The sequence below is a fragment of the Varroa jacobsoni genome, unplaced genomic scaffold (genome assembly GCF_002532875.2).
Source record: "Varroa jacobsoni isolate VJ856 unplaced genomic scaffold, vjacob_1.0 contig00873, whole genome shotgun sequence".
Taxonomy (NCBI): domain Eukaryota; kingdom Metazoa; phylum Arthropoda; class Arachnida; order Mesostigmata; family Varroidae; genus Varroa; species Varroa jacobsoni.
This window is the reverse complement of record NW_019214544.1, coordinates 27,705-49,835: the sequence shown is the minus strand read 5'-3', so window position 1 is coordinate 49,835 and position 22,131 is coordinate 27,705. Positions and strand designations below refer to the sequence as shown.

Below are 22,131 nucleotides of genomic sequence, written 5' to 3'. Positions count from 1 at the left end.
TTTGTAATAACTGTTATCATAAAGTTTAAATAGAATTTGTTCATCTCAGTCTTATCTTTGACATGTACATGTGAAACATAGTAATGCAAATAGATTGCTATAGGTAAAAGTGAACTTACGTTAATTAGGTGTTGTTTCACCATGTTGAAACAGCTAGATTAGTTAAAACATGTTGTAGTGAGGTGCTATGCGCGTGACCTTCTCCATTACCTACTAGTGGGTAGATCTGTTAGATTCGAAAATCTTTTCTTTACTTTTCAAATAGGTGCGTGCAACTATAGTTGTGTTTTACTAGTCTGTTATAATAACTTCCTAAAGAAGCTATAAGGACTTGATCGAGGTTACAGGTTAATCCGTACGACTTTACGGCCGGAGAACACTTAGAATACTAATGAATGTTGCACTCCCGCCAACCGTGGGGCAAATTATGTCAACAACGCGAAAAAGTTTAGATCTATTGAATCGACAGAAGTGACTCGATCAAATCTTCGTCCACTACTCTTGCGAGTTCGTTCCATCTCTTCTTCATTTCCAATGCAAAAAACAAAATTTCCGGCAATAAAAACAACATTATTCAGAGAATGCGGTAATGACAGCCTAGGGGCGACGAGATCATATCTATATTGTAAAAATAATCATTGAATTAGTATCTTTCGTAACGATTTACGAGTACATACTGCTTGGGGGAAATTTTCTGACAAGGACCGAATTGCTAAGATACGAATTTGCGGCCGTTAGAAACAGCAGTAATAATAATAATAATATTTTAAGGTTTCTTATTAAAAGACATTTAGCTTTATATTTTACTTACAGTCAGTATGTGCGTAGTTGTCCAGCGTATGACAAGTTCTTTCGGAAGATTTACAACTTGTTGGTTCACAATACCTAACCTGACTGGGTAGAGCTTGCTCGAAACCATGAGCGAGTACATTCATTTTAGGGGGCGCAACAAACAGTTAAGCTTTTAGCCGATTCACTAAGGAAAAATACCGAAAAATCAGTGTAGCAGGGAAGGCCAATGACCACCTGCAGGACACGGTAGCTTCGTTTTACCAATCGAAAAGGCAAAAAAAAAAAAGGAGTTCTATGTGCAAGACCATTTGCCTTAGGTGTTCGTGCTAGTCGTGTGTAGACGACTTCCTAAGATCTCAAAAATAGCTGCAATACACAAGAGTTACGAGCTGCCATAAACTGAAAGAGGCCAAGTCGGGTGTTCACCATGTTTATTCATGCCCTATGGTACGCCTTACGCAGGCCTTAGTAAATTAATAATCTAATATTTGCTATCTTACTGACGTATATCCTCATCGCACCAGTAAAATCCAATGCATTTATTGGCCAACGGGCTGTTACGTTGTTTTAATAGCATACGTGTGGTCGGACGGTCAGTATGGCTCGGGCGGCCGGGTCCGGCTGTCGGGAAGGAACAAGCAGAGGTCGCTGCTTCAAGTCTCGCCAGTGACACATAATTACCGTATAACAATTTAGCTAAATAAAAAAAGTTATACTATTAGAGAACAGAATTTTTCAACGTGCTGTTGCACATCTTTGAACGTCACATCGAATCCGTTGAAGCAGCCTCGACGTTTTCTGTCCGTGAAGCTGAAGTCTGGCACAAAGGCACACATAAATCTGCTCCCGATTTTGAAAATTTCGACATTCTGAATTTAGGTAGTAGCACCGCATTCAGAATACCCGTCTTAAATAACTTGCATCATTCACTGCTGGTATGAATTAGAAAAAGAGGAGAGCATGTTCGTTCGAACGCAAACCCACCATATATTCACTTATCGAACTCAAATGAACTCGTTCTTGCATGAAGCCCTTATTTTTCTAACTGTATATAAGGCTTGTACAATTTATGGTACCTAGCTAGAATTGGGCGTTTTTTTTTTCTAACAATAAACACGCCTGTGCACTGCCTCTGAATTGTTTACTATGTATTTGATTATATATTGCATATTATGATGGTATAGCTGAAAGCAGTCGATACCACCGTCTACGATGGGAGTGAAACGTACGTGGTCGAAGAGTCCTTACTGAGATACTCTCCTGGGATAGATACACTGTTGTTGCTGTGTTTGGCTACCGCAGTGTGTGGGAGTGTAACCCCATTCAAGCTATGGTATATCACTCAGCAATACATATTAGATTTAATCGTTCTGGGAAATATGCTGCCATGTTCTGAAAATAACTGAAACAAGTTAAATGTAAGCGAATTAGAGTCTGAAAAACAGGATAGAAATCCTGCTTCATGCGGCTTTCCCAGATTAGCCAACTGACCAAAATTGAATACCGAGTTCCTCCTTTTAGGGCCCGTTGACGGATGCTAGACTCAGCAGGGATGCCTCAGCAATCACTTTTGCGTTTCCTTCAAAGTGGGCATATCCTTACCTATCTAGAAAAAACAGCATTCTATTCTATTCTATTCTAAATTCTAAACCAATTTAGCCAACTCAAGCTTTCAAGTAATGACCTTCTGCCATTGTCCTGACAACACTATAAACTCATCACCGCAGAACTCTTTTGCTTTCTGGACGAATAGATGTGACAAGTGACCTCTGCTTCTTCCTTCATTTAAACCAAATTAACACCGATAACGGATTGGAACCTGTTTGATGTTGCAACAACTGAGCTATACGGGGCATGCATGAAAATTTCCCATGATTTCTGCCGGTTAGCTAAAAACGTACGTCATCTGGCTGTGGCAAACTACGCTTTTTCTGTTCACTGTTCACGGTCTACCTTTTCAGTGGTTTGTTGCAGTCTTGTTAGTTGTTGTGAGTAGAGGTCCGAGTCAATCGTCCTGCCCGGTGACAGCAACTAAAAATGCGCGATTGCTGTCCAATCCGACCAAACGTACAGCGTCGCCTCCATTGGCATGAGTATGGATTCTGCCAGAAACGGTGGAGTTTTTCCTCGTTGTGACCATGATTTTTTTTTCGCACATTGTTCGTGATTAAATATTTCAAGTATGACTCGACTTCGATGATTCGAACTTCTGTTAAATTGTGCATATGGAACTAGGATCGAGTAACTTCTTTTTTTGCCGTAATTCATGTGCCGTCCAAAACTTCGAGCTTCTTTTTGTAGCCAGTTTTCTTCAAACAGTTTAAAGCTGTTTAGCGGTAGATGTTTGGTTCTGTAATTCGTGGGTTGATTTTGCTTAACTTTTGCAATAACATTATTGCATTTTTTTGTAACTGGTCGACCCCTACGAGAAGCAGTTTTCACATCAAAATTTCCAAAACGAAACCATTTTCGAGAGATACAGGTAACGTATCTTGACTATATATAGTATAACCGTTTATGGCCTAGCCAGCATCTGTGCGCTTTTCATAATAAAAATTGAATAAATTTTGTAAAAATTTCACTCATTTTCCAGATATTTCCATTATAAGACTAAAGAAGAACATTCTGGCTATGGTAGTACATCTACGTCTGGCGTCAACTTTCTCTTCTTTCAAACGTCACCAACGCCAACCTGTTACGACTGACTATCAGTTTTTTTTCGACGACTTAACAATGTTTTCGATCGCTCTAGCTGTGTCTGATTGGGCATGGTTAAACACAATATTTTACAATAACCAATGGTAGTAAAGGGGTAGATCTACCAGCAGTAGAGTGACGAAGCTTCTTCCCAAGCGTTTTCCTATTGTCAAACAAACACATCGCGCGTTTATGTAAGACTTGCCTGGCATAAGCTCAATCTGAATGTAAGAATAGGCGAGCCACAAGGCTAGCGTTGCTTACCATAATTATTTCCCTATCCAGAGAGTTCTTGCTGTGTGCTTACAAATTGGAAAGATAGGCTTTCACGTCTGACGGATATCCATCTTCTATCCTTCAGGGAAGGATCCGCTGATCCTGCAACAATACCAGGCGACTCCATTTCGTCCGCTTATGCCACGTGAAGTGTGGACGACCTCAGGCTTCGGTTCCCACGCGGATACTATCACCGCTACTATCATCACAACGGAGACGCATGATTAGTCTGACAGTTCTTATTTGGTCGCTCTGTATTCTTCAGTCGGCGTCCATCTGCCACTCAGAAAGGTGGAGTCGTTCAGTACAATCCCCAAATCGCGACTGGAACCGAATTCTTGTCAACATAAAGAGGTGTACAATTTGTATGTATTAGGGCGGTAAAGAGCCGAGCTTGACACCCACACTACCATCAGTGCAAGCATTATCGCAGTAGTTCGATACATACAGACAGTCGTGCAGAGCGCACAGACTTTCTAGCTATGCAACTGTATCCGTAGATACTCGTGCCCACAACAACACGCGCCGTCAAAATGTACACTAAATCATACACATACATATATGTACATGTATATATCGTATGCTGTTTTCTATCTATACTGCTACAGTCATTTGCTTCTATTTACTTTCTTCTCGAACTGTTTCGCTGCCCTCCTGGGTTTTTAGTATTGTTAATAGATGGTGGCACCTTATCCCTGCTTCTCCGGGCTATTTATCCCGCTAAACACCTCTGTTAAAAGTAGTTGGGCCCTACGAGTGTCTGCATGCCAGTTCATTCCCCTTACTTCGAACTTTCTATATCTTTGCTACTCAGACGGATTTCTTCGATTTGGCTGTAATGCTGGCAACCGTGGCAGGCACCGTTCTGTCCCCTTCAGAATTTCTGGATTATGTCTAGTATTTGTAGCAGTATATGTTTCGTGGTGTGTTTACATATGGCTATAGCTCGTTACTCAGACAGCGGTTATCACCTTATGTATCCACTTAGTAAAGCTCTCAAACCCGCTGGCCGCAGTCTCCGCCTCTTCGTCTTCTTTATTCAGCCCACGTCGTTAAACACTCTCATATGTAAATCCAGCAGAAATCTCTCCGCTCTACCGATCCCTACTACAACGAGTCGCAAGCGTGACAAAACAAGGACAACGAGTGGCACTTCTTTCGGGCTAAGAGACCCAGTGACAGGCATTCGTGATAGGTACAAAATACCTTGATATATACATTGAACGCACTTATCGGAATATACACTTGGACATACCGCCGCAGGTTAGCGTCGAGGCAACGCCACGTCGAAAACCAGCAAGTGCATGAATCCTACTGTGTAGTGATGTCGCTGAATTGTCGTTCTTCACTGCGCATTCCCACCCCTTGCAAAATAAAAATTTTGAGTGTGCCGCAGGACAAGTTGGCCCAGCTTAGCTATCCGACTGGGCATAATCTGTAATGTAATTGACATACGAACTGACAGACAATCGTTTATCTGAAACGCGTTTGTCCTATCATTTTATCACTGCTAAGGTTCAATTCAGTTCTAGGCTAAGACCGCCTGGTGAATTGTGCTATTTATTGTAGCGGTCGCAAATATTTGCGCGGACCCGAAATGGTGGGTCGGCTTGAATCAGCCTTCGAAACTGGGCTAGATTATCGCTCGCTGGAAAATCACTTTTTAGCAGGTGATGTCAAAAGGTTCAAACCTCAAACTGTCGACTCGTCAGTGACGCTTCCATGTTTCGAGTGGACAAAGCTAGCGCAGCGCGTGTGTGCTATACATGTATACACGGGCAGTAACGCTACCGGTATGCGACTCAGTGGCGGCGCTCTAGGTCGGACGCTTAACTGTGGTTCTGTGACCGAACGGTATCACTGTCTTTCCGCACCGTCCTGACTCTTGCATTCCCAGCCTTTATCTCTGATCGTCGTCGTAGTCTGTTGCACTCGTTTTACAGCTGTAGGAATAATGCAGCATCTAAATTATGATTGATGATACTTTTTCCTAGGGGAGTGACGGTGCCGAACAAAGGGCACTTCGAAGATGGTTAACGGAACCAAGTGGGTCTAAATCAGACTAGAGGAAAATAGTTGGACGTTCGCGGGACGACATCAGTGTCTACGCATATATATATCTGTATAGCTTCTCCATAGATATACTTAATGAGCCGTGATATAACTACGTGCAACTAAGGTTATGATTAACGAGGAAGAAAGATATTGTCGTTATTTTTATGCTACATAGATCTACTTCGCTAATGTAATAAGTTCAAAAGGGCGCACGCAGCGTTTGTATTCAGTGTCACGCTTCAATGAACTTCAAGATTTTCGCTGTTCAAAGCTGATCTTGTAATCTTTTTAAGTTCTTTTGTGCACAAATTAGGATGAGGATAAATAAATAGGAGGCCAGCACTAACTAGATATTGTTGAACAAACTGCTTAGGAGGAACAGTAAATAGCATTATTCAGTAATGCCGTAATGTTAATACTAAAAATACTAGATAAGATTAACGAATTCTGTCTAAACGTTGAGCTATACATAATCGAAATTAAGACATATCTATGGGCTTCAATGTAAAATTTTGCATCCCAAATATACGGTTTTTCTGTTGGGCTCTGCATAGTCCTCGAGGTGTTATTGCAGACAACAGACATCGCCAGCACCTGCAGCCGCAGAACAGGGAAACCAGTATCCGTTCGCTTAGATCGTTAAGTAAACAACCTAAGGCACCTTTCAATTCGATTTGAGCTAGGATTTCCGATGTGCTTCCGCATTCTACCGTTGCGTACGATCACAACATCGACCTTTTTGGCCTACGTTTACGCAGAGGCTGCCGTTCGACGTAAAAACATAATGCTGAATCGTACCGTCAAGTACATCTATGAGAGAACGCTATTTCATAACTATCTGTTCTTAAACACAGTTCCTAATGTGTTTTTTGCTGACCAGTCTAATAAAGGTGCATCCAAAGGTTGAAAAGTCCCAAATGCTTTTACAAAGCCCGGCTCTGTGTTGGCTGCCCTATATATGAATGGTTCGCGAGTGAATGTACGCCATTACGGGTAGATGCTTGTCAAACAAATGTCAGGGCCTGGCGTCTATTGATTGATTTAACGTTTTCTGCAGATATTCAACCTTCAACCTAATTCAGACAAAATGAGATAATAATCTTTTGCAGTTTAAACATCAAGCACGTTTATATTCTCTAACCAAAAAACCTACATGTAAGCCCACATGTCTTTTAGGATTGTTTATAACTGTCAGACTCCTCAAATGGACTTAATATGGCGTGCTATTGAGCAATAATGACTAGTATATTACAAAACAACAAGAGTTGCGTGGTCGTTATTTATCCATCGTCGTTATAAACACGTATTTATGCATCTACATTTAATTAGCATGCATTGATGCACATTTTCGTGCTTATCATACAAATTGCTCTACCCGGAAATTGAAAAAGGTCCGTAAGTGGGAGCGCACTGTCGTTCTTCTTTTGCAACCGTTTGGTTTATAAGTAGTGGGAACCCATTTAAACCCGGACTGCCTTACCACAACCACATAAAGCAGGCCCATATCAATTCAAGCAATATACATTCATATACCCACGTCAGCTACTGTATATACCAACTTAGACCTTCGCCACTGCTGCCGGTGCCGTTAACGACAACGATGTTAACATCAGCAATGGCGATAGCAACAGCAGCGAAAATGACAGGCAAATCACACGCACAGTCAGGCGGTACCTTTGCCAAGTTGGGGCGCTATTCCCGTCCACCGAGCAGGATCCCATGTGTAAGCTCGCAGGTTCAGTCGTCATGCCTGACCCTATAAACATCGTAGGTGGAGTATCTATGGGTAGCGGAAAAGTGACGCAGTTCCGCTCTTGGGTTCCGAAGTCCTACGGACCGGGCAATCATTCTTGCTTTTGCTATGAGGTACTGCCGCCGCCGCCGTCATACTGGGTACCGCCTGTCGATGGGTCGGTTGCTGCCGCCACTGCGTCGACGCAACTACGTGGCATTGACTGAACAGTCCCAGGACTCGAAAAGTAGGCAAAGATGAAAGGACAGGGTGGTGACTGCGCACTGCGCTACACTCCGGTTCTTTTGCTGCTGCTCTATTTTTTCGCATCAGGCATGCTTTCTCTGTTGGCGTCTTCGTTCTTTTTTTCGACGAGCCCAGGAGTCGACTAGTCTAATGTGGGCGGTGGTGGTAGCGAGCGACAGGAGTGACGGTGGTACGAAGTGAGTCAGCGGGCGACTGAACGAACATTCGGAACGGAAATGGAGCAAATGAAAGGATTAGTTCGGTTGCCTTAGCCGATACGTCAGTTTGGCTGGCGCAGCGACATTGGCCGGGTGCACTAGCGCTGTCAGTTTGGACCGGCCGCTCCCTGCTACTCTTTCCAGACTATTGCTGTATCTTCACTGATGCTGCCTGCGCCTCTCCTGCTCTCCTCTCCAGAGTGGCTGCTACTGCAGGTGAGTTTCGCTCATACCTCGGCCTCTTTCTCTTTCTATCTCTTTCGTTATCTTTCTTGCCGCCTATCGCTTGGCTATAGACGCATCTTCCTCCTTGGCGCCATAGCTGTCTTCCGCTTATCTCCAACCAGTGCTTCCGTCGTCTTTTTCCTTTTGACAGGGTGCTACGTTCCGATCTCATGTCGATCATTTCCAGCGTTGTCTATATTCGACGTTATCCTTCTTGCTCTGTAACATTAAAAACGAGTCAGGGTAAGGGAAAATGAAAAAGGAAATTAGAGCCTACTTACTTGTTACTGAAAACTCTTTCTTCCCGCAGGTCTCTGGCCCCTCACGGTAGACTTTTGGATTGATTGGGCCTTTTGCAAGGCCCAGCTCAGTTATACTTTGTACCTCTACCGCCGTCCCGTAGCCTTGACACCAATACCGGAGCTCCTTTTTCACTCCTTTTTCTTCCATAATGTTTCTCCCTTTATCCTTCGCTACATTACATTTGCTCAACCCTATCGCCGAATGACTACAAAACAATCCTAATGTTAATTTCTCATGAAATTTACATTCTGTAACTCATTTAATCCTATAAGCGTGGAGATAGGTGGCACGGTAGATAGATGGCCGATATACATGCAGATCAGGAGTTCTGTAGAACGAACGGCATTGAGAAGCATAGCGAAAAGTTAACATGTTCGGAATATGCTGATATGGCCTCAGTGACAACGGCTCTTACATAAGGATAAAATACACTTCTTATGTGAGATTACAAAATTACATCCTGCTACAACCTATTGTAGACTGACACGTTACTTTCTACGTCTTCACTCGGCTCTATATCGTAGACGGCGCTGTTTTATGGTATGGTAGACACGTATGCGCCACGTCTGCACATTAGTGTTTCGAAGAGACATAATTAAACGACAGCTAGACAAGCTCTGATCTTGTTAATAATATCCAGCTAATTCCCTCAGCGGACCTAATTTGCCACATGAATACAAGGACAACAAACCCTTTTTGGCCGTTTTCTTCCTCTTTATCTCATAATTTCCTGTAAACGTCTTGTCCTTGCTCTGTTGTCTTTTCCTTTGACACACAACTTTGTAGATACTCCTACGCAGTTCGGTGTGGATTGTACGTGTATGAAAAACGGATACCATGTATGTACCGCCGTCAATGGCCGTCTCAGATATACCGTATTCGATTGGATCGAATGACAGTATCGGATCACCGGCCGATGAGGAGGACGGAACGATCTAGCCATTGCTCATCGTCCGCTCACTCATCTCGACCTCGTATCTTTGTTCGGTCCGGTAGCCTTCCGATGGCGTCATCGCAGTAGTGATCGTCATTGTCGACGATGTTTTTGTCATGAGGTCTTGAGCGAAAAGCAGTAAGCAGACCCGACTAGAAACGACTGACAATTTTTTCTTACAGCTTGCTTTGTTGATCGCGTTTGATTCTATTTCGTTTTTTGTATCGCCCATGTAGTACCAGATATACAGAGCAAGAGGAGAGTGGTTCACGCTTTGGCTGAAAACGATGTGCCTTGGGTCGTCCTCGTCACTCGGTTTTCGTTGCAGCCAAATGAAAATCTGATGCTTCTCCAACCAACTTCTACGAACTCGATGTGTATTCTCCACGAGCTACCCGACCAACTTTGGTTGGGGCGACGGGCCTACTTTCGAAATGTGTCCTGCTCCACATATAATATACGCGCTCACGCACATACACACGCACGCACACACACACGCACACAATATGCCATTCTAATAAAAAGCAACGCGATACGTACATTAAGACACTAAAAAAGATGCTACGCATTATGAGCGTAAGGACAAAGAAATTGTTTGGCTATGGTTGATGATTCGCCGATAGCTTTCATATAGCATTGCTTCGATTTGATCGAATTTAAAGTTCTGCAAGGTAGAAACAAAGTTGATGAACAAGGTCACCCTAAATACTTTCATTCAATGTATATACTACTTTAGCCGCTTTTCTTGATCGTTTACTAGCGTTGTAGCACCATATCATGAGCCTTAAAGACTGCTGGAGCCTTCAGATTATCCCAACCAACCCTAGCCGTGGATTTTCCCGGGTCTCTGAGAGAAATGAGAGATAGAACAAGAGAAAATGCGATACGGACCGATTGTATCCAAACGAGTGGGATGCGATAGAATTGGATAAATGTGTTCCGCTCTTTGCGATATTCGCCTGACTGGTCCACAGGTCCGACCACTCGTTTGTTCACTTGCCTTTGTCTGTCCGTATAGTGTTGTATAGGAAGCGTGGCCTTTACGGCAGAAGTTGGCTCGCCTGGGACGTTCAGTGCAGTTCGTCTAGAAGCAGTAGTCTAGGACTCTTTCCTGATCGACGTAGCAAACACACTAAAGGTTAGTCGAGCCCCTGTATCAGCCTCGTCGTTGCTGTAGCTGCAGCTCGTAGAAAACTCATGGCGCTTCCGCCTTCGAAATGACGGTGGTACTATACCGTGTCGGCTTGCTGTCCGTTGCGTGCAACACTTACTTCGCCTTCCCCGTTGGATTCAGCCGCTTCTTCGGCCGGCCGGCCGGCCTGGATGATACTGTCTACCACCAGCATCACTACTGGCAGTAATAGTAGTAGCAGTAGTAGTAGCGTAGCTCGGTCTAGTGCCTAATTTATGGACGGATGCTTATCTGCTGCGATCCAACGCGCTTCAGCAGCGAGAGCCGCAGCCAGAGAAACAGGCGGCGCAGCGGCACACAGAAAGAGATGCTTTTCCGTCCGTCGTCCCGCTGCGCGATACTTTGTCCGATGGTGCGTTAAGATCCGCACTCCGAAGGGTACGTAGGATACTTGGGAGAGAACGGGCCGGGAAAGCAGCAAAGGCTGGGCAAAAGAGAGAACGTGGAACCCTCCGTTTGCAGGCTGTCTACCCTCGGGGGGTTTAAAGAGCCCCTTACTTCGACCCACAGCAGGGGCAGGATTCGTACAACAGGACACATTCTACATCTTCCTTCTCCTTTTTCGTCTTCTTTCCTTTCCAACCAACTAGCCAGGGAGATGCTGAACCAGCCCCCAGGGCTCGTGCGAACCTACTGTCAATTCTCTGCAAACTCTTTTGAAAGTCCTTCGGAGCGAGCAGAGAAGATTTACTTGTTCGTTTGGATGCTTTCGATCAGCAAACGAGCGCATCCAGGGCGAGGGAGAGATCTAGGAAGTCCCTGGGAAAAAAGGGAGCTACCCAGGTGAAGTCTCCTATTTCGGTAAACGAGTACGGAAGGGGTGCTGGGAGACCCAAGCGATCGTCCCAGTTCGCTTGGCTCGGTCGCCTGAAGTCGAGCTACTCCAACAGTAGCTTTACAGGGCGGCAGAGAGGCCGACTACGCTCGAAGTAGCCGAACCCAATCGAACCGAGTCAAACCGAATGAAGCCAACCCATAGTGACCATTGGTTGGTACTATTACTAAAACTACGACCTCTCCTCTTGCAGCTCGTTTGCTGTTTTACTTACTCCCATCGAGTCTACTGAAACTAGTAGGCCGATGGCCGATACTCTTCCGTGGCCAGCTGTCTGCTCTTTGGTCTGAGATTAACTGACGAGCAGTCAGGCAACCAAACGGGAAATTTGATCAGATCATCAAAATTGTTCGGCTAGCGGTACCAGTAGTAATGACGGGAACAAAGGGACGGACGTTCGTTGATTCTTATCAGGATCCTGCCGATAGTGGCGGCGCTAGAATGGCAACGGCGGCAACGACGACGACAATGGTTCGTGCTCAGAAAAGTTTTTTCGCTCCCCCTGCGCTTCCCTTAGTTGTTCTGCTTAGCGCGTTCCACAGAGATACAGATATTTTCGCTCTCTCTCTTGCTTTTCTCGCACATACACAGATATTCTATGGCAGTGTCCTGTAAGCAGTTGATGTCAACGGGAAACAAACAGCTTCAGAAACTGTTGGGCCACGTCCATTCAAAAAGCATTCGAATGTTGGACTAACGGCAAGGTTCTTAAACGCCGACAACAGTTAGAGGGGCTGCAACGTTTGAAGCGGCGCTTTAAGCGTCTCGAAGAAGAAAAGGTTATTTTTACTGATGTACACCTCATTGATCGTTCATTCGCTCGCTGGTCGCATGCTAGTCGCACGAAGCCCGCTACGTAGATAAAAACCCGAAAGCGTGCAAACAGAGGAGGGGATAAGAAGTTTTCATAATAGGATCGGACCAGGAAGTCGTGGGATGGGTGGATGCACACTCTAAATGGACTGAGTAGAACGGCTGAGGAATAGAGCTCCGAGGTACTGGCCTGTTACGATTGGGATCATAGTGGGAGTCCTTTATAAAATAACAGCGTATAGATCATCGTCAAATGAAGTCATTGTATTGCGCACAGATACACATGGTCACAGTCTATGATTCCAACCGTCCGCCTGACTTCGTTTTCGCCTCAGCCGTTGCTGTTAGATGTTTCTTCTGTGTATATTTGTAGATTTTCTAAACTATGTACACTGACGTCTTTGTATATGTATTGTGTTTAAATCGGTGCTATTTATTAAGCCCATATCTATTTCTACCTACAAGATTTTACTGGCGCTCTCGATTCTGCCTGTTTCTCGTCTGCGGACTGGGAGAAGTTCTCGTGATGATCGGAACCGGGCTTGAGGAGCTTGCGTTCGATAGAGAAGACGATCCGTGCGACCGCCTATATACGAATATAGAAGTAGGCATCCTGTTGGATCAGTCGTCCTGTGCTAACAATGTACTACTGATAGCTAAGGACAGACTAACGAACAGAAGCGAGAAAAGGCAATGCTGATACTAGTGAATCAGCTGTAGCTGGTTGGCTGGTGGGCTAGTAATCGGCTAGATATAGACCGAGCTCGCGACGAGACTTTCAAGTTGACGATATCGTGATCTCTCTTGGGCACTTGCTAGTACGTAGATCTCTTTTAAGGGACCATAAGCGAAAATACCCAGAACTGACTTCAATTGTACACAGCAGGCAGACTCAAATCATAGCAGATACTAACGCTGGTTTTTCGATAGACACTGGCCTAATATACAAATAGGTTTAACTACTACTACACTATACAAGCTCAAATGAGTCAAGCTAAAAGGAGCGAAAAATAGCCCGCAGGAAAAACGGACACGTGTCTAGTGCCAGGTGGATTAAGCAGCAGTCCCCCAGACAACATTAAAGACTGCAAGTTCGAAGGATAGCGTTTCAACAAAAGCAGTATTTGATAGCAAAATGTAGGTGGATTTCAGACGCTGAATGCGGCAAGGATAGACGAGCGCAGAAACAAATATCTAGTCTTGGACCATTCAATTAGTCACTATCATCAGCACAAGACAAAGCTTGAGGAGATCTCTATTGAATGGGACAATGAGTGCTGTTGAACTTTTTTTAATAAAGGAAGTAACAAAAATGCTTCGGACAAAAGATCTATATTAAATCTCTAGGCAATGTGCATGTGTTTATTGTAAGTAAGTGGAAAAGGGTATATTCATAATCAAACCGTATAAAAAAGCTGGTATATTGCCTAACATGGATATTTAACGGTAAGTAACACTATTTATGCGTCTATAGAAACGCTGACTTTCTAAGGACAGCCCTTTTATTAAATCATCTATATCTTGTATTTATCGGATGAAGCCTTCAACGTAACCTGATCGCTAGTTCAGGTCGATACAACGACCCAGTTGGGCTAAACAGAGAACGCACAGCAGATAAATATGAGAAGGTTTTTCCAATAATGAGGTTCGTCGCAACGGAATTATTGGAAGACCTTGAGATAGTGATGCAGATGGTGTCATAGCTAAAAATTTTGTCTGAGCACTAATAAAAATATTCCAATTGTTCAAATCGAAATAAAACAGACGCAGAGCTAAATATGTGTTGATAATTGCAACAGCTCAGGGTCCGGCTGTGAAAATGAGGTCGCTAATTCGAGTTCCATAGTGGGGACATTTCCCCCGACCGAGTTCGAAACGCCATAGGCCCTATCAGGCCTATGGCGTATGGAATACATTTGAAGGGGTTCCCTCCGTTGGCAAAAGACGTTATCTATGTACAGCATGTTCAATAAATTTCTTGGGAATTTACTTCTTGTGTATGTTGAAGCTATCGCACGGCAGTTTTTTTGACCCCAGCTTGTTCCATTATGCTCGTTGTCCAACTTACCCTACATGCCGCTCCGTTTAAGCTTAGTCGCATCACTTACGACTTGCCATAGTAACGTTCAGACAAAATATGACGAAGGTATTTCCTACAAGTAGATTGCAATCTGCGCTCATTCCAAGATAGCCACTGCCGTCGTGACACTCGGTGGAAAAGTTAAATGGCTAAAAGTATCTTATACAGTAGGCGTGTTTTTTGCTCGATATGAGGAAAAATTTTTTTCTACCATTTTTTTCTCGCTTTCGAATAGCAATTTCACGTGGCGAGGGATTTTCATCGTTGTGATCTAGCAAGCCCAGTCCAGATCTGCCTTTTCGAATGTAACAGAAGCTAGTATACACGAATCGATTCTATGTACTTAGAAGAAAAAAATTATTCCTGAAAATTTACAAGCGATTAAGATAACTCAGGCGGTCCTAATTTCTAAAAATTTGAAAAAAAATCCAAAATTAGAATATTGTTATTAATCGCGTAACCTAGTAAGAGCTAGCTTGGGTCGAATACTATAATCATACATTCACATACGCGTATAGGTAACAGTTCTCGTGGCAGTATCGTACTGCTTTAGCATTTGGCACCGGATTGAACTGCGAAACTCATTCATTCTATTCAAAGTTACAGACCATCTTCTGTGAGTATTCCTGTGTGATTGGCTGTTAAGAGAAATTTTTTGGGCCCCACAGGCAGGAAGATGTGTTGGCGGACTACCAAAGATGATACATACGCAGCTGACTTGTGCGTTACCTAGTACGACCCGTCGTACATCAACTTACAATGCTAACTCGGCACAAGTTCCATTGTAGCGTTAACTACTAACGTTCTACCGATAACAATTCCGCCAATTTCTGAGAGTAGGCTGAGCGATACTGATAGAGCTCTGCTCAGTCTACCTTTTTATGCCCATTGTTGCGCATTCACTGGGAATATTTCGCCCTTTTGTGTGGAAGTCAATCAGTAATGTAGCCGAAAAATTCTCACAAATACTTTATCTATTCATGGTCGTAGGCGTTTGCCCTCGAAACAAGTACAGACGTTCACTATTAGTAGTTTAGCTGCCACATGCAGTACACGTAGAGCCGATCGGTGTATACCTGCGAGTGACAGAAGTAAGAAACCTAACCCGACTGCCAAATTATAGAAATTATTAAAAAATCCGTGCTTTTGGCTTTTAAATGCTGGTTAGTTCATAAAAATTAAGAAAAATTGCTAAAAAAAAAAGAGTTCGCAAAAAGTCGGCAAATGTCTACCTTGGAGGTTGGATCTTATTTCCTGTCGTAGAACATGATCGTCTAGGCCTCGTATGCCCTTATAGACTCTGCTTTCCTGGCCCAAAGTTTAAAAACGGTTTTGTAGGATTTTTTCGTTAGAGGTAATATTGCTCTTTAGACTGTCATGACGTAGCATGTAAGTCAATTTAGATATATCTGATGATCATATGAATGATACATAACGTCAGACTACGTTATAGTCCATTACAATCTTCCGCAACTTGAATGCATATCATGGAACTACACATACATATCATTACCCTGTATATACTAAGGTGTAAAAACTTAAAGTTAATTAATACAAGAACGATTTTAAATTATCTTCCACTAAGCGAAAGACATTATACCTGATCTTTCAACTGTAAATCAACCAGGGGCTCTATAGGATTTTTACAATCCTACATTTAGATACACATTTATGAACAACAAGCTTATTCAATAACATACTTTTTTTCTGATTATTGAATATGCGGCACTAAACGCACAAACATTTAGTCGTCGACTGGTATAGTATCGTAAGGAAACGTTCGCTGTCATGACAACAATCTGATTGAGTTACGCACGCCGCTGGCCCCGTTCTAGTTACGAAGGGATATTACGTACGTTTGCGAGCGCGTGAGCTGTAACTTTATTCACTATGCAGTTAAATGTACAGCTATTGATAGTATAATCACTTACTATCATTACAACGTTATATTTTGCCTTTGATTCTAATGAGTAGCTCGAGTGTGCATTTGAGTGTGCATTGTCTGTAGGCATCACTGTCGTTTACACTTTTTTATTGTAATAATAATAATGCGTAAATGAAGGTAGCTACTGCGCAAACGTGAACAGCTTTTTAATCGGAGAATGAGTGCCTTAACCACTGGCAGTAAGGCTTACGCAATGAGGTTCAGCTGGACGGCGAAATCGCCAACCGAGCCACTGCTATAGACGTCAAAGCACCATTTCCTTCTACTAGTAGTTACCGTTGCCTCTTTTGTAACTATTACTGTCGTCGCTGCCGCTGCCGTTGCCGTTTTCGAGGGCCGATCGGCAGGGCAAACCGAAACGGCCGTTGACGAACTGAAGTCGGGCGACCACGAAACGGGGGGTGAGGCCTAGTAAGCAACGCCGGTAGGACCAAGCAGTTTTGCGGCGCACGACTGCATCGGAAGCAAAAGCATCGTATAACATAGGAATAATTAATAACTGAATCACGCCATTGACATTTGTCTTCTGCTCTCTGCACTTCTGCTAGTACCGTTGTTCGCTTTTACCGCCTTCCATGTTGCTTCAGTTTCGTACTACAGGCAAATAGATAAACAGACGCATGTACGAGCATACGATATTGTCATTGTTGCTAGTCCAACTTCGACAATATCATTATGTCAGAAAAGACGATTAAACAACAGACTTGGTACTCGAATCGAGTCGAAAAGAATCGTTGTTACGCGTTGACGAACAGGTACGGTAGTTTGGAGAGAAAGTGGAATTAGCAGCACGCATCAGTGCTTTCGTTGATTGCGTTCAATAACGAAGTGTTCGTTTGATGGGTCGTGTCGCTCTAAGAAGTTTGGAATACTGCCCTATTTCGGCTATTGTCGATATCTCGACCGCCGCCGTCGCAGTCTGCCCAGTCATACTGATCGTTCTCTCCGTCTTTTACAGTCGTTGCCGTACATCGATCACTGGAGGCAGTTTTCGCTCCTATGAGTGACCTTGGCAATGGCTGCGTTGGGGTCTGCTTCTCGCTATTCCACTTACTGCCAAGTATTTTAATTCCATAACTTGAACCCTTTTCCCTATTCCAACACTCGTACTATAACATCTCAGTCGATCCCTCTCCTTCGCCCTTCTCTTTTGCGCTATTCTTGGAAAATCTGCGTTCGTGGGAGCGGTAGCTGTATCGCTACAGCAGCAGGGCTTGAACAATGGACTAGCTGGACTTCCGGCTGATGATCTTGTTTCCTGCTACAAATGAGCGGGGTCCAAATTATTTGAGTTATTGAACGACGACGGGTCAAACGGCGGTCTGTAGCGCTACTATTTGTTATGGTTGCATTAGAGAAAGTTGGTCGAGTAATGGCGATTACAATGGTTATGGGAGTGGAATGACTAGCCTCAGCAGATCGATCTAGGAAAGCCCCAGCGGATTTGTATCTGCTACATACGTAAAGCACAGGCCGCTTGCTTGTGTGCCCCTATATATACATATGATGGGTTTGCTGTCCTGGGCTTAATGCTAGCGTTGAACAAATCACGGTTTAGACTTTCGCCATAGTGGGCCATGATCGAGTTCAGCTGATTGTGTACTCTGTTTTGAGCACTGGTTAACTTAGCAAGAGGAATAAGGACAGAGATGCACTATGGATGTGCTAAGTATTAGATCACGAACGTCGTATTATACATAGGAACACAACAGAAAAGCTCCATCTGTCAGTATAATATCCACACCTATTTCTCGTGTGCAAGACGATTTAGTAAAAACACAAAACAGTGAACGACTAGCCATAAAGCAAGTAATTAAATTCAACGCGTTAATTATTTTGTGCCAAGTTACCTAGTTAAGTAATTATACGAGTTATATATATATATATATATATATAACTTGGTTATGTCGGTCGAGGCTGTTACGTCACACATGCGAGCCCGAGTTAGTACGTTGCTATCTGAGCATAATATTGCCACTTGAGATTTTTTTCCACAGAAAAAAGGTGAGAAAGAGTACTTATTCTGTTGTTTGAGACTGATTTGAGGTGTTTTTCTTTTCGCCAGGGGTCATTTACACAGTTGGCATCCATTTAGATATAGAAGGATACCGATATGCTATGTAACTGTTAGTCGTTCGTAACTGTATCTTGTGCCATTATGTTGCTTTATTATCTAACTATCATAAAACATCTTCAAAGATAAGTCATCATTTTCGAGTGGCATCTCTCATCACTATTTGTATTTTTGCTCGTATAACATCTCGACAGTGTTGGCATATTAGATAGCAAACATATCTAGACAACAGAAACCCATTAGTGACGACGCGCAAATCACAGAAACGGTGACCGTGGTGCTCAATCGCCTGCATTACGCCACTGCGACGCTGACGCAAGCAGGCCGAGTTTCCAAAATGTTCAAGCCGTATCGACGTGTATAATTAACGCTCAATTCAACAAATCAAGCTCGTGATCTTAGAAAGGAGCTCGTTGATAAAGTTTGTAACAATTGCGATTAATGGATGTCCGTATTGTTACAAGACCCAGTCAGCTCCGGCTGCCGTAGCTAGACCTTTTACAGCCTTTAACGGACACATCGGCCTGGCACGCGCCAGAGTGCGTCACGCCGACGACTAGCTGGCTTTTTCTTACGCTGTTCTCGTTCAAGGACATTGCATCAGAGCTAATGGCTAAAAGTGTTGTTATCTATCAAAAGCACTTTGTGACGTAATAATTTGTTTCTCTATAAAACATAGTAAGAGCTATTCGTTATCGATACGTAACGTGAACTATAGCAGGTGGTAGAAACGATTGTCATCTAATTTAAATATATTTGACATATTATCATGAGATTATGGACCCTTCTGCTTGATTGTTATTTTCTCCAAAAAACGCTTCCTCCAGAATTAAGCGATTGACAGCTATGGCGATGGTACTTATGCGATCGTAGAATACCCGCTTCTTCTAGCTCCATAAAGCGACAGTCAGTGCGGTTTTCCCAAACCCGTTCCCGCCTTGGGTCTTTGTCCGAGACTCAACGGCTGGGCAAACGTAGTAATTCACTTTCCGATAATCTCATTATCTACACCTCGAACTTTCGTATATGGTAAAAATAATACTGGTATCATAGCACGAGGATTACGCTCTGTATGTGAAAACGTAGATTCATGCAAAAGTCAATGGGTTGTACAACGCTATACATTATACTAAGCGAAGATGAACCTACCCCATTTCATCCGTCTGCTATTATATCGACGTAGAATTACCAGTGCGTGTATAAATGCTCCTCTAATTAACGCTTGATCGAATACCAAGTATCGTAATATGTATATTATTTTATTTTCTATTTCACTGTAACATTGATAACGGAGAACGACCCAGCTATGCACGACGGTTCTCGCCCCCCTAATACACACGCACCGTGCACTGAGACTCACGTACGTACAATGTTATGACTGTATAAATACAACCGACCAAGCCTGTCTACGGAAAAGGGGATGGTCAATTGAGGGGGCAGGATTACTGTTTATCGGCAAAGACGATGAAATTACGATTCGTTTCATTTTCAGTGTTCACTATTGCATTTTCTGTTCACGACCACACCAGAACGATGCTGTTATTATAGGCTGCATGGATGGATTGATAGTTGCTTCAATCACTGATTCATATGATTTTCCATTGTTCTACTATCCTATTATATATATTATCGTTTTGTTATATCTCTTGCGTGTTTATTCGCTCGTTTAGCCGGCCTTTGTTAGGATACGATGCATTGGTGCACCATGTACACCATACAGATTGCGTCTAACTACCATACAGACAGCAGGCCATTGCTCTATATCCGATTTTTTTTTTGCAATCGATTACTCGCACTGTATATTAATAAGAATAGTCGATAGTCATGGTGTCATGAATGCCTTCGTTAATTTAGGCCTTTCAATAAAATAAAGCCTATTGTAGTTCCTTTTGTTTTTTCTTTTTTTTTTCGTTTCTTATTAACTCAATTGATGATGAACACATTACGTAAACACAGGTACACAGGTCTAATAATACATTAAAACATTAATAGCACTAATCGAATCTATCACCTTTGGCCAATGGCTCTCGCAGTTATTTGAGGGTGATCTAAGAGTTAGCGCAAACGGCTAGACCTAATGCAAATAGGAGATCATTTGACAGGTCAGAAATCTACGACGAAACGAAATTTACAGTCAGGAAATGTCCAATGTCGAGCTGATGTGCTTTAGTTTTTATAAATTCACTATACAGGTATGTTTGTACAAAATCCCTAGTTAAATGTGATGTATTAGCGTATTTTAGCCTTTTCGTCCACGATGAGGTGTAGGTGAACTGTATTTTAGAGCGCAATTTTTTCACACGCACTTCAGAGTCCCAGTTTCGTGGCAATCAATCGTCTGCTGGTGGGACTTAGTCATGATCTGCGATAAAAAAAGTACCGGAAGCTTTTTAACCCCTCACATCTATTTTTGATCTAGATTTTGGTCTATTGCCCTTGAACGGCTCAACCTTCGCAGAGCAGATCACGGACAGGGTACGGTGTACGATGGTCGTGAGTGTGAGAATATAAACATCTTCAAAAACTCTCCTCTAGCGCATCGCACTAACCCCATTCGGAATAAAGGTGAAGCCAGTTGCTTTCTACTGAATCCAAGCTAGCTGAGAACACTTCTTGCCGATGAAATTCGCCAGTGCCCACTGAATCAAACCTGCGATATTGAAACACGTCATGGAACTGCAGACAGAAGTACGCTTTTACTGTGCCAATCGAAAACCTAAGAAATGTTTGTGCCGTTCATCCGTTGGGCAAATGATTTTTTGGCATTTTCTCTGCTCTGAGGTCAAAGTATTTATTTGAATTTGTTGATAGCCAAATGGCTCCTCAATGATGGTTATTTTCCGCTAGGAACAATCTACCGTGCTGCCTGATATGATACCGTATCAAATCTACTGTGTCCTATAAGAGATTTTATGTTGGCACGTAACTCCGGTTATCAAGATCAAATACAAATCCTAGTAACATATGGAACTGAACGGTAACATACTGATCTAAACTTAGAAGCTTTCTAAAGAATCTCGAACAAAATTATTAAAATTTAGAGACGACATTTAAGGACCAGCTCTATATCATATAAATATGCGGGGACAAAATATTGTGACTACAATAAGTGGTATTAAAGCTTACAACAAGCTTTTTCGGATTTGACCTGTTTCTTAAACAAATTCGCAGGCACTAATTGGTTTAGGATTAATAGCTATGGGCTGTATGTCCAGTCAAAGTATGTTTTCTAAAGGCCATTAACGATTTAAAGCAAATTTGGGTGGTGACAACAGGAAGTCGAAGTTACGTTAGAAAATCGCATTGAAATCACAAAAAAAAAGAACGCATCCAGTACTCGTGGTGCACCCTCTCAAACAATTTTCCTAATACAGGAGGGCCATGGTACTTGTGTTTCTTACCGGGTTACCTGTCGCAAGGTCAGCCTAGCTTGGCATGGCATGACCTCTGTGCCGTTTGCATATGGAGCTTTTTCCGTCCTTCTTTTTTCCTGCTCGTGTCTGTCTACTGGTCATGTCCTTCAAATATATTCTATCGTTTCATGCTCTCTAATGATTTCTGCTATTCCATAGTTGTATAGACGAACACGACCATTATAGCGAACCGCCTCACTTATCCCTCTTGACGTTACTTGATCCAACATCACAGCGCCTAAAACAAGAACGGCCGCGCGGATGTTTTATGCCAATGGATAGAGTATATATATACATATAT

The 22,131-nt window shown here is 42.9% G+C and overlaps 1 long non-coding RNA gene across 1 annotated transcript in view; it reads right to left on the bottom strand.

Moving 5' to 3' along the window:
* The window catches only part of LOC147751962 (uncharacterized), a 36,537-nt gene that overhangs the window by 10,734 nt on the left and 3,672 nt on the right, over positions 1-22,131 (bottom strand). The window contains exon 3 of the long non-coding RNA XR_015315428.1: positions 21,819-22,068. This is a non-coding gene — a long non-coding RNA (uncharacterized LOC147751962). The remainder of the gene's footprint in view (positions 1-21,818; positions 22,069-22,131) is intronic.